The sequence below is a fragment of the Stenella coeruleoalba genome (assembly GCF_951394435.1).
Source record: "Stenella coeruleoalba genome assembly, chromosome: X".
NCBI classification, from domain to species: domain Eukaryota; kingdom Metazoa; phylum Chordata; class Mammalia; order Artiodactyla; family Delphinidae; genus Stenella; species Stenella coeruleoalba.
Genome location: NC_137152.1, coordinates 78,570,922 through 78,582,231, shown reverse-complemented (window position 1 = coordinate 78,582,231; position 11,310 = coordinate 78,570,922).

Here is an 11,310-nt window from a genome sequence, read left to right as displayed (position 1 = left end):
AGATGGGTAAAGTGATTCCAAATAGAGTGCCATTGTCGACTAGCAACCAAAAGTTAACAACGGAATGACAAGAGAGGCTCCTGCCTTTGCATTCTTTATCTGAAAAGAAACATTTTTACAACTGGACTTGGACTCTTCCTGGTGCTGCGTCTTCTGTAGAGCTGGTTTAAAACCAAACCACCCAGAGCCTAGGTAACCACATTTTGTTTGAAATGCCATTTGGCTTTGCAACATCTGCCATAATCTCTTTCCCAGATGGCCTGATATTCTTTCTCTCTTACGGATGCTGTAGGGAGGATGGCAATGCTGAGCGGAAGGTTGGACCAGATGGCCTTAAAGGGCCCTTCCAAATACAAGATTCTCCAATCCTCTGATTTAATTTTGATGATTCAGTTTCATGATTTTGGCTATCACCAGATGAAATTATGTAGACATTCTGCCTTCCATCTGCCTTCAGATATACGTCAACTTGTCTGTATCCAAATTCATCACATCAGTCAATGATTAAGCACTCATTTCCATGGAGTATCCTACTAAGTGTGTCCTAAGGGCTCTAACCCACAAATGTGAAGAACAGTTAGGAGCAGCAGGTATAGTAGAGGTGGACACATCAGGTTATCATAGCTTGGGGACACCAGGGAGTCTAATCAGCCAGCTAACTCTCCATGTCCTGATTTCAAGCCATGAAGCAACCTTTTTTTTTTTTTTTTTTGCGGTACGCGGGCCTCTCACTGTTGTGGCCTCTCCCGTTGCAGAGCACAGGCTCCGGATGCGCAGGCTCAGCGGCCATGGCTCACGGGCCCAGCCGCTCCACGGCATGTGGGATCTTCCCGGACCGGGGCACGAACCCGTGTTCCCTGCATCGGCAGGCGGACTCTCAACCACTGCGCCACCAGGGAAGCCCCATGAAGCAAACTTTTGACTGTAATTTGAAGTTCCTTGTGGACAGACAACAGAATGAGAATGGGCTGATTATCAAATAACAGTTATTGAACTATTGAGTGCTTACTATGTATGAGGCTAAATACTTTACACATATCAACTGACTTTACTTCTCACAGTAACCCTATCAGATAGGGATTAGCATTATTGTCCTTATTTTACAGATGCGGAAATTGAGGTATGCAGAGTTTAAGTAACTTTTCCAAAGTCAGATAGGTAGTAAGTGGTAGCGCTGGGATTCAAATTCAAGCAATCTTGCTCCTGGCCCATAAAGTTTATTAAGCCATAGCGCTACTGCAAGTATGCAGGCCACTTGATTGTGCTGCCTCCAAAGTAGCTGTGTTCCAGGAGATCCATGCTCTCCATGTTGGGTAGAGAAAACTGCACAGGAAGTCTGCAAAAGAGAAAATCCCAGGCTTCATATAAGAAAAGAAATCCCAAGAGTCTTGAAAGGTCTAAAGAATCTAATAACACAAGGGACTGCTCCTGTCCTTGGGGATGATTTACTGTTCCATAGTCGAGGAATGATATAAAATTCTGTAAACAGGACATCAATGTTCATGGTGTGGATTTCTCTCATTAGGATTCAGGAGAACAAGAACTAGAACTAGATAGAGCCACCATTGGCCCTACGGCAACACCAGCTTCACTCTAATAGTTGTTTCTTGAGATATCCAGGCAGCTAAGCTCAAGTTAAATTAGAACAGTAAGATTCTTTCAGAGCATTGAGTATCCAATGATTGATTTTTGGTCTGAATCCAATTTAATCAATGAACCGCATGTATGTTGAGATTCCCTGCAACTTCTTGGCCTTCTTCCCCCCATCTTTTTTTTTTTTTTTTCCGATACGCAGGCCTCTCACTGTTGTAGCCTCTCCCGTTGCGGAGCACAGGCTCCAGACGTGCAGGCTCAGTGGCCATGGCTCACGGGCCCAGCCGCTCCACGGCATGTGGGATCTTCCCGGACCGGGGCACGAACCCGCGTTGCCTGCATCGGCAGGCGGACTCTCAACCACTGCGCTACCGGGGAAGCGCCCCCCATCTTTATACTACCTCTTGCTACATCTTTATGCCATCTACCCCTAAGTCCATTCTATAAAACTAATTAACAATCATCCTAGGACTTCCGATTACTCTTTTCACCCCAAATCCCCCAGTGTTCTTGGATCTTGTTTCCATGGTAACAACTAGCATTTGCTTCTGTGACTTTTATTTCACTTCCTTACCTGTAATTTACTCTGTAACATACTAAAATGACTTTTACCTCCCTCCTAAACCCCACATACCTCCTCACAGTGGAACTGATCTTCCAAGACCATCAAAGACCTCCATGTTGCGAAACATAGTGGAAGATTTTTTTGGTCCCCGTGTCCCAGCAGTATTTGACACTGTTGACCATTTCCTTCTTCTGGAGAAATTCTTTTCCCTCAGCGTCCCTTACATTCATCTTCTGGGTTTCCTCCTAGTCCTCTGTCTGCACCTTCCCGATCTTTTTTACAGGCTCTTTTTCCTGTATGTGTCAATTAGATGTTGGTGTTCATTTGGGCTTTGTCTTGGATTTTCTGCTTACGTCAATGTACACAGTTTTATAACATGGTTACAACTGCCCCTGTTACCTGCAAATGCCAGCTATATGGTGGTATCTCTCGCATCTCTGTCTCCATCCTTGATCTCTTCTCAAAGCATGAGGTAAGTCAACTGAAATGTCAGTTGGGTATGTCCACTTGAATACCCTCCCCCCAAAGAGCTCACACTCATCATGCCAAAAAGTAATTGTCATCTTCTCATCTACCACCTCCTCCTCCTGTTCTCTGTTTCAGTGAGTTGCACCTCCAAATACCCAATCACAGTTCTGTAATAATCAGACACCTGAAAGTCTTCCTTGATTTCTTTGTCTCCCTCATTGACACCTCCACTCAATCAATCACCAAGGCCTATCAATTATGCCTCTCTCCCTCTCTCTCTCTATCTGTCTCTCTCTCTCTCTCTCTCCCTCCCTCCCTCTCAACTCCCTCCCTTCTCCCTCTGGCATCTGGCTATTTCTCTCCATCTTCACTGCCAACACCATAGTCCAAGCCACCATCATCAGTTCCATGAATCATCACAATGACTTCATAACTTGTCTCTTTATCTCTAGTCTTCTCCCACTTAGATCCATTCTTCACATTGCTTCCAGAGTTACCTTGGTAAATTTCAAAACATTAAACCTTTCAGTGGTTGCCTGTTGTGTTAGGGGAAATTCAAAACTCTAATACAGAATCTTGACACTTAGAATCAGGGGAGTCTGAGATGGTCTGGGCTCAAACCTTGGATCTGACAATCACTAGCTAGGTAAACTTGGGCTACTGGGTTAACTTCACTGAGCTTTTTTTTCCCTTATCTGTGAAATGAGAACAATAATAATAGTAGTAGTAAAATAATAATAATAAATGCCTCATAATGTGAGGATTTAATTAAATTGCACATGAATAAAACACTTTAGAATGTTTTCTGTCTCATAATTAAATAAATGGCTGCTGTTTTTCTTTTTGTTGCTGTTACTGTTATTATTCAACAATAATTTTTGAATTTTTACTATGTGACAGGAACAATAGTAGATAATGGCAATGCTATTTTGAACAAAATAGACAAGGTTGCTGCCCTCAGGGGAACTGATATACAATCTAGCCACATTTCTTACCTCTCACAAATTTACACTCTAAATTGTACTACTGTAGTCCCATTATATGCTGTTTTTCTCATGCTGTTTTTCTCTCCTCTGGGCATTTTCCTATGCTCTTCCTGTCTCAGAAAACATTCTCTCCAAGTCCTCCCTCACCTGTTTAACTCTTTATCCTTCAGATTTCAATTTAAAATGTCACTTCCAAGATTTCTCTAACTGGATTAGGCCCCCCTTATTTCTTAATTCTTTCCCTACCTTAGCACATTTGTATTTTACCTGTTCATACATGTATACCCCAATACACTCTAAACACTAAAAGGTGAAGGAGTCTCTAGGTCTTGTTCATCACTGTTTCCCCAGTTGTCTAACATAGGGTCTGACACACAAAGACATTAAAAAAATATTTATGGAAGGAAGTAAGGTAATTAGTAGAGGCCACAAAGATCCTTGCCATGATGGCACTTGGAGGGGGAGGGGAGGTACTTACTAGTAAACCTTTGTATGTTACATTCTATAAGATAATATATCTTCAGTATCACATGTCATCATCCGGAACATCTGTACACTTGAAAAGCAGAGAGTGGGTAATACATGCAGAAGACATCCTAGCAGCTATTCTTTGAACTCCTAATTGTGCACACTTACTGCCATTCTGATTTGTAATAATGGAAAGACTATTTTGAATAAAGACTCACAGTAGTAATTAATACTAGTTGAATTGTTGAAAAACAGCTATAATGTAGTCTGAGAGTTGGTGTCATACCTGAAAGTAGATCCCTAGCTGTACTCCATCTTGTTGAAGAGGTGCTTGCATGGCTTTCTCCTAAAAACAATTCAGAGTCACAGCTCTACACACCATTGTAAGAAAGGGTAATAAGCTGTACTGCTCAGAAGAATTTCAGAAATGATTAGAAACATTTGTGGGATGTCTGACCAGAATTGGTTGGCCATAGGGAGAGGCATACAAGGCCGGCAGTGACAAGGCTGCCAAAAGTTGACAAGCATTCCCAGCCAAGTTCTGGCCCTCATCAAGTTTCCTAGCTGCAAAGATACGTCAATGTTTTGAAAGATGTACCGGCATATTGCAAGCATTTCTGACTATAATATAGTCCTGGCAGGTATTACAAGTGAATCATGTTATGGTTCCCAAACCCCTTTCTTCCAGAAAAATCTTTCCTAGAAGATCAGTATATTAAATAGAAAAGGTAGAGCTACTCTCCCTGATTCCCTTCTTATGCCCCCAACCTAATGACCTTTGAGGAGGAGTAAAAGGATCACTGTACTGGCAATCAGAAAGCAGACTCATCGAATTCCAGGGTAGAAACAGAACATAAAATAATTCAGTCCAACTGTCCACCCTGTGCTTGAATTCCCTTCTTCGAGAACCCTCCAAGCTCTGTCCCCCATAGTGTTTCTGCTCTTGGACAAATCATTTCCCCTCTGTAGACTTCAGTTTATACACCTGTAGGAAGAAGAGTGGGATAAATACACTCCAAGGTCTTTTCATCATAAAAAACATGATTCAATAGTACTAAGAACATATAAGAATCCTGACCCAGAAAGGAGATCATGAAACTTGTTAAGTTTTGCATTCTATACAACCAGTAGTCCAAAGGAATATGATCTGAGATGTCCTATAGGACTATGTAGGTAGTTTCAAGGATTCTGAAACCCTTCTGAATTTTCATGCAAAACTGGAGCATTCTTCTGGTAATGGAGCCCACTGGGGTTTTTGGTTGTTTACTTGTTTGTTTCATTTTGTTGTTTTATTTTGCATTCATTTATTGTAATATTTTGCATTTAAAGGGGAAAGCCCAGAGTTTTTAATAAACTTGTTTCTTTTGGGGGTAACATTACTGTCCCAACTTTGGCTGTTCTAGAGTGCTCTTGACCTCCTTTGAGTATTTGAATTTGGAATAGGTTTTCTTTGTCTTTTTTCATTTTTCAAACATCAATCTTTTCTGGCTTTTCCTAATAAAATCCATGTATGTTCAGTACATGGACATCCAAATGGTGCTTAAGAGGTACCATGTTTCCCAAAGTTTCTTTATCATATAAGGTTTTTTAAAAAAAATTTACTTTATTGTGGTAAGAGCACTTAATATTATACCCTCTTAACAGATTTTTAACTGTACAATGCAAATTTTATTTATTAAAGGACTGGCACATTGGTGACTACATTCCTAATAGGCCTGCCACTTTAATAAAGGAGAGATGAGAGGCCTGATATTGTCCTAACCTAAATAATGATTTAGACCCCAGTCTTTTCTTCCAACCATTTTCAGAGTGCTTGTGAGAATACCTATACCTGAAATGTGGAAAAAAAATCTGCCTGGAACTCTTCTTAGTATATTTGTTTAATGTGTGGACACTGTAGGGAGTCAGGGTTCTCACTGTGGAAGAAAGAAGATACAAATAAGGAATGAGGAAAGATGAGATTAGGATTGGAGGTATCCCTCCCACTGAGTAAATATGGCACTATTTGAGCATCAAAATTTTAAAGGTAATGGATAATAATCCATTGAAAAAAATAGGTATCCATGAATCCATAGCTATAAAGTTAATTGATATATTAGGACCCACAAAATGGAGGCTGCCCCAGTGGCCTGGCCCACATCACAAATCTAAACCTTGGTCAGCCTGCACTTACAGGAACCACCTGTCAAGGAAACTTACCACCAATCACAGTCCTCCAACTCAGCCTTAGTTAGCCTAAATATTTAGCTAGAATAGGACCTGCCTGCCTCATAAGGAAATCCCTAACCTCTGGCCAATCATGCCATTTTCGCATTGCCTCTTCTAGTGCTCTATAAACTCACTCTTTCCCAAAATCCTTCAGAAAGACAGCTCCACTGCTTGTTAGGCACCGTACTCCCTCAATCCATGGATTGTTTTCCCTAGAATAAAGGACAGCAAACTCATTACTAAATTATTTTAGTTTTGTCATTTGACAATAGTGATAACAAATAGAAAGAGAGAGACAGACAGAAAGACAGAGAAAGACAGAGAGGGAAACAGAATGTCAACTAACAAGTGTGGAGGGAGTGGTGGATTTAGAAAAGCACCATTTTGTAACCATCATAGTAAAGATCAGTTCAGGCAACAACCAGCAATTTATGCTAAATGCAAGGTAGGGGGATGGACAACAAACAATATTTGCATGGTTTTAAAATGTCTCCCCACAATTTCTTTATTAGTTGCAAGGGGCAAGTAGTAACTGTACAGTGAATGAAACAGATGATATGTTGACCAACGATCAAAATTAACCTTATCAGTGAAGGACAGACAGACAATGTGTGCTTCTGTATGTGCTTCCCTGATATGATATGCTTCCCTACATTGTTGTTGTAGTATGTAGGGAGGTCTCACTTGAATCTAATTATGAGGAAACAGTAGAGAAACTTAAATTGAAGTACATTCTATAAAAAACTAAACTGCATTCTTTAAATTTCCTGAATTTGATAGCTGCATTGTGCTTATGTAAGAGAATTTCTTCTTTTTGGGAAAGACACAAAGAATAGTTAAAGCTTATGAGCATATTCTCAAATAGTTTATTTTAAAATGCTTATATAAATGTATAAATCAATAAATATATATAGAGAGGAAAAGAGACACACAGAGATACAAAGAGGACTGACAGAGAGACAATAGTAAAACAAATGTGGCAAAATATTAAATATTAGTGATGAGTGAATCTGGGTACAGGGCAATCAGAAGTTTTCTATATTGGCCTTCCAACTTTTCCGTAAACTTGACATTACTTCAAACTAATTTTTTTTCAATTTAAAAAAGTGACTGGTGCTTATATTCATACTAATTTCAAATGATAAATAGTATTTATTTCTTTTAAAATTTTCTTGCCCAGGAAATTAATTTACTGGGAAATACTTCTTACTCAAGTACGTTTGTTTTATTTGCAGTGAAAAGGATGATAATGTGAAACATGTGAAGCACTGAACACATACAACCCACTTAGAAGCAACTTTTAAAACTAAGGGAAAAAAATTCCTACTCAGTAGAAGGATGTGAAGCACAGCATTTTACTCCTGCATATACACTCAAAAATCTATTTGTATATCAGGTCATTAAACTTTTTACCCACAGTTAAAGTCACCACTGGTCAAGCTTTATTAAAACTTTCCCCATAGAACAGCAAATGGAGCAGTGGAGTGGGAGCCAAGAAGTCCTGGTTCAAGTCCCAGCTTTGTCACTTAACTAGTCACATAGGTGTAACTGTCTAACTTCAGCTTTCCCATCTATACAATAGGGATAAGGATATCCTGATAGGTTCAGGAGCGCACAGACTTTCTGCAAGTACACCTGCAAGTTGGCCTTGTCATGAGGGATTGTGTGAAGCTGGCAGTAAGTGTTGGACTTGCTCATATACTTGTCCTTCTGTTTAATCTGACCATCCTCTAGGGTGGAGCTTGTCTACAGGAGCTATATATTCCTAAATGGAATCTGACAAGCTGCTTTCAAGAGTAGTAAATCCTAGACAATCACTTGCAATGAATTCACTAGCTTGTGCACACTATGGCCATTTTGCTTCTTGTGTCTGAATCTTCCAAGTAATCGTTGTGTTGGTCCAAAGAGTGACAACACAGGAAAGAAATTTTCTTTATACCCCAGGTCTTTCTTGTGTACCTTTGAGACCTATCACTTACTGACAGTTGCACTTTTTTCCTTCTTGTTAGTTCTGCTGAACCAATCTTCCTATGAGAGAGTAGGAACTGAATTGTATTCTGCCTTCAACAGCAACAATTTTGTCAGTTAGACTGTGACTGCTGAATCTTTATTCCAGGGATGTGGCAAGAGAGGGTGATAGCTTCAAGACTGCTGACTAGTTCTTTTGGGACTTGTAAATTTGTGGCACAACTGACTTGTAAATCAATGCTTGTATAAATGCATCTGATACCCAAACATAAAAACCTACCATTTTATGAGTCTTGTTCACATTAAAATCATAATTTTCTCTAATTCTTCATCTTCTCTTCACATTTTATGCCATTCATGAAACAAGCAGGATTAACTACCAAAGAGAAAGTGAAATGTAGTTGGTAAACATAGGACATACACAGCACTTTGCACTTATAGTCTCCCTATATATTTTTTTTCGAATCTTCACTCTCTTAGGTAATTTTCTCCATCAAAATCTTTGTCCCCGGTAGTTTTCTTTAGTTGTACCTATGGAGTTTTATAGCAGAGGAAAGGATGACTCAGAATATTAAGTAGCAAGCTGGGGAAATGAGTATTGTATTTCTAATTCCTAACATCAGTGCTTCAGTCCAGTCATCTGCAAAATGGGACTAAAGATACACATGATATATAAGTAAAAATTCGTGAGCATGTGTAATGTGATATAAATTCAAAATGATAACATATGTGCTGTCTAAGATTTTTACTAGGAGGAAAACTGCTGGATTCAGAAAGCTCAACATTCAGCCTGAACAAATTAGTAGATACCAAAGTAATACACCTCAAAATGCACCAAAGTTGGTAAATGATACTTTAACTCCCTGATGTGAGAATTGGAAGGTGTATTAGTTTTCTACTACTGCTGTAAAAAATTACCATAAACTTCATGGCTTGAACAATACAAATGTACTATCATACAGTTGTATAGGTCAGAAGTCTGACATGGGTCTCACTGGGCTAAAATCAAGGTGTCAGCAGGACCAAAATCCTTTCTGAAGATTATACTGGATTATTTGGGTGGGCCCAGTATAACCACAAATATCCTTAACATAGGAGCAAACTTGAGAGAAAGAGAGAGAAGGAGAGAAAGGGAGAGAAAGAGATATGATGACGGAAGCAGAGGTTGGAGTGAAGCACTTTAAAGATGAATTATAATCGATTTATAATATATTAATTTTGGGTGTACAGTATAGTGATTCAGAATTTTTACAGATTATATTCCATTAAATGTCACTACAAGATAATGGCTACAATTCCTTGTGCTATACAATATATTCTTGTTGTTTATCTGTTTTATACATAGTAGTTTATGTCTCTTAATCCCATACCCCTGTCTTGCCCCTCCTCCTTCACACTGGGAACCACTGGTTTGTTTTCTGTATCTGTGAGTCTGTTTGGTTTTGCTATAAACATTCATTTGTATTATGTTTTAGATTCCACATATAAGTGATATCATACAGTATTTATCTTTCTCTGTCTGACTTATTTCACTAAGCATAATATTCTCTAGGTCCATTCACATTGCAACAACTGGCAGAATTTCATTATTTTTTATGACTGAGTAATATTTCATTGTATTTATATACCACATCTTCTTTTATCCATTCATCTGTTACTGGACACCTTGGTTGCTTCCATGTCTTGGTTATTGTAAATAATGCTGCAATGAACATCGGGGTGCATGTAGCTTTTCAGATTAGTGTTTTTGTTTTTTCTAGATATATGTCCAGGAGTGGAATTGCTAGATCATATGCTAGTTCTATTTTTGGTTTTTTGAGGAGCCTCCATACTGTTTTCCATAGTGGCTGCACCAATTTACACTCCCACCAACAGTGCACAAGTGTTCCCTTTTCTCCACATTCTCTCAAGCACTTGTTATTTGTAGACATTTCTATGATAGTCATTCTGACAGGTGAGGTGATATCTCATTGTGGTTTTGGTTTGCATTTCTCTAATAATTAGTGATGTTGAGCATCTTTTCATCTTTCCATGTTAGCCATCTGTATGTCTTCTTGGGGAAAATCTTCTCTATTCAGGTCTTTTGCCCATTTTTTTGACTGGGTTGTTTGTTTTTTTGATGTTGAGTTGTATGAGCTGTTTATATATTTTGGATATTAATCCCTTGTCAGTCATATCATTTGCAAATACTTTCGCCCATTCAGTAGGTTGTCTTTTCATTTTGTCAGTGGTTACCTTTGTTGTGCAAAAGCTTTTAAGTTTAATTAGGTCCCATTTGTTTATTTTAAGTTTAATTGGGTCCTATTTGTTTATTTTTCCTTTTATTTCTTTTGCCTTAGGAGACAAATCCAAAAAAATATTGCTACAATTTATGTCAAAGATTGTTCTCCCTATGTTCTCTTCTAGGAGTTTTATGATTTCAGGTCTCATGTTTAGGTCTTTAATCCATTTTGAGTTTATTTTTGTATATGGTATGAGGAAATGTTCTGATCTCATTGTTTTACGTGTAGCTGTCCTGTTTTCCCAGCACCACTTATTGAAGAGACTGTATTTTCTCCATTGTGTATTCTTGCCTCCTTTGTTTTACATTAATTGACTATAGGTGCATAGTTTTATTTCTGGGCTCTCTATTCTGTTCCATTGATCTATGTGCCTGTTTTTGTGCCAGTAACATACTGTTTTCATTACTGCAGCTTTGTAGTATAGTCTGAACTCTGGGAGGATAATATCTCCTGCTTTGTTCTTTATTCTCAAGATTGCTTTGGCAATTTAGGGTCTTTTTAGGTTCCATATGAATTTTAGGATTATTTGTTCTAGTTCTGTAAAAAAACGTCATGAGTATTTTGATAGAGACTGCATTAAATCTGTAAATTTTTTTAGGTAGTATAGACATTTTAACAGTATTGATTCTTTCAATCCATGAACGTGGGATATCTTTCCATTTCTTTGCCTCATCTGCAATTTCCTTTATCAATGTTTTTGCTCTCTGAGAAATTCTTTATCTCTCCTTCAATTCTAAATGATAATGTTGCTGGGTAGAATGTCCTAGGTTGC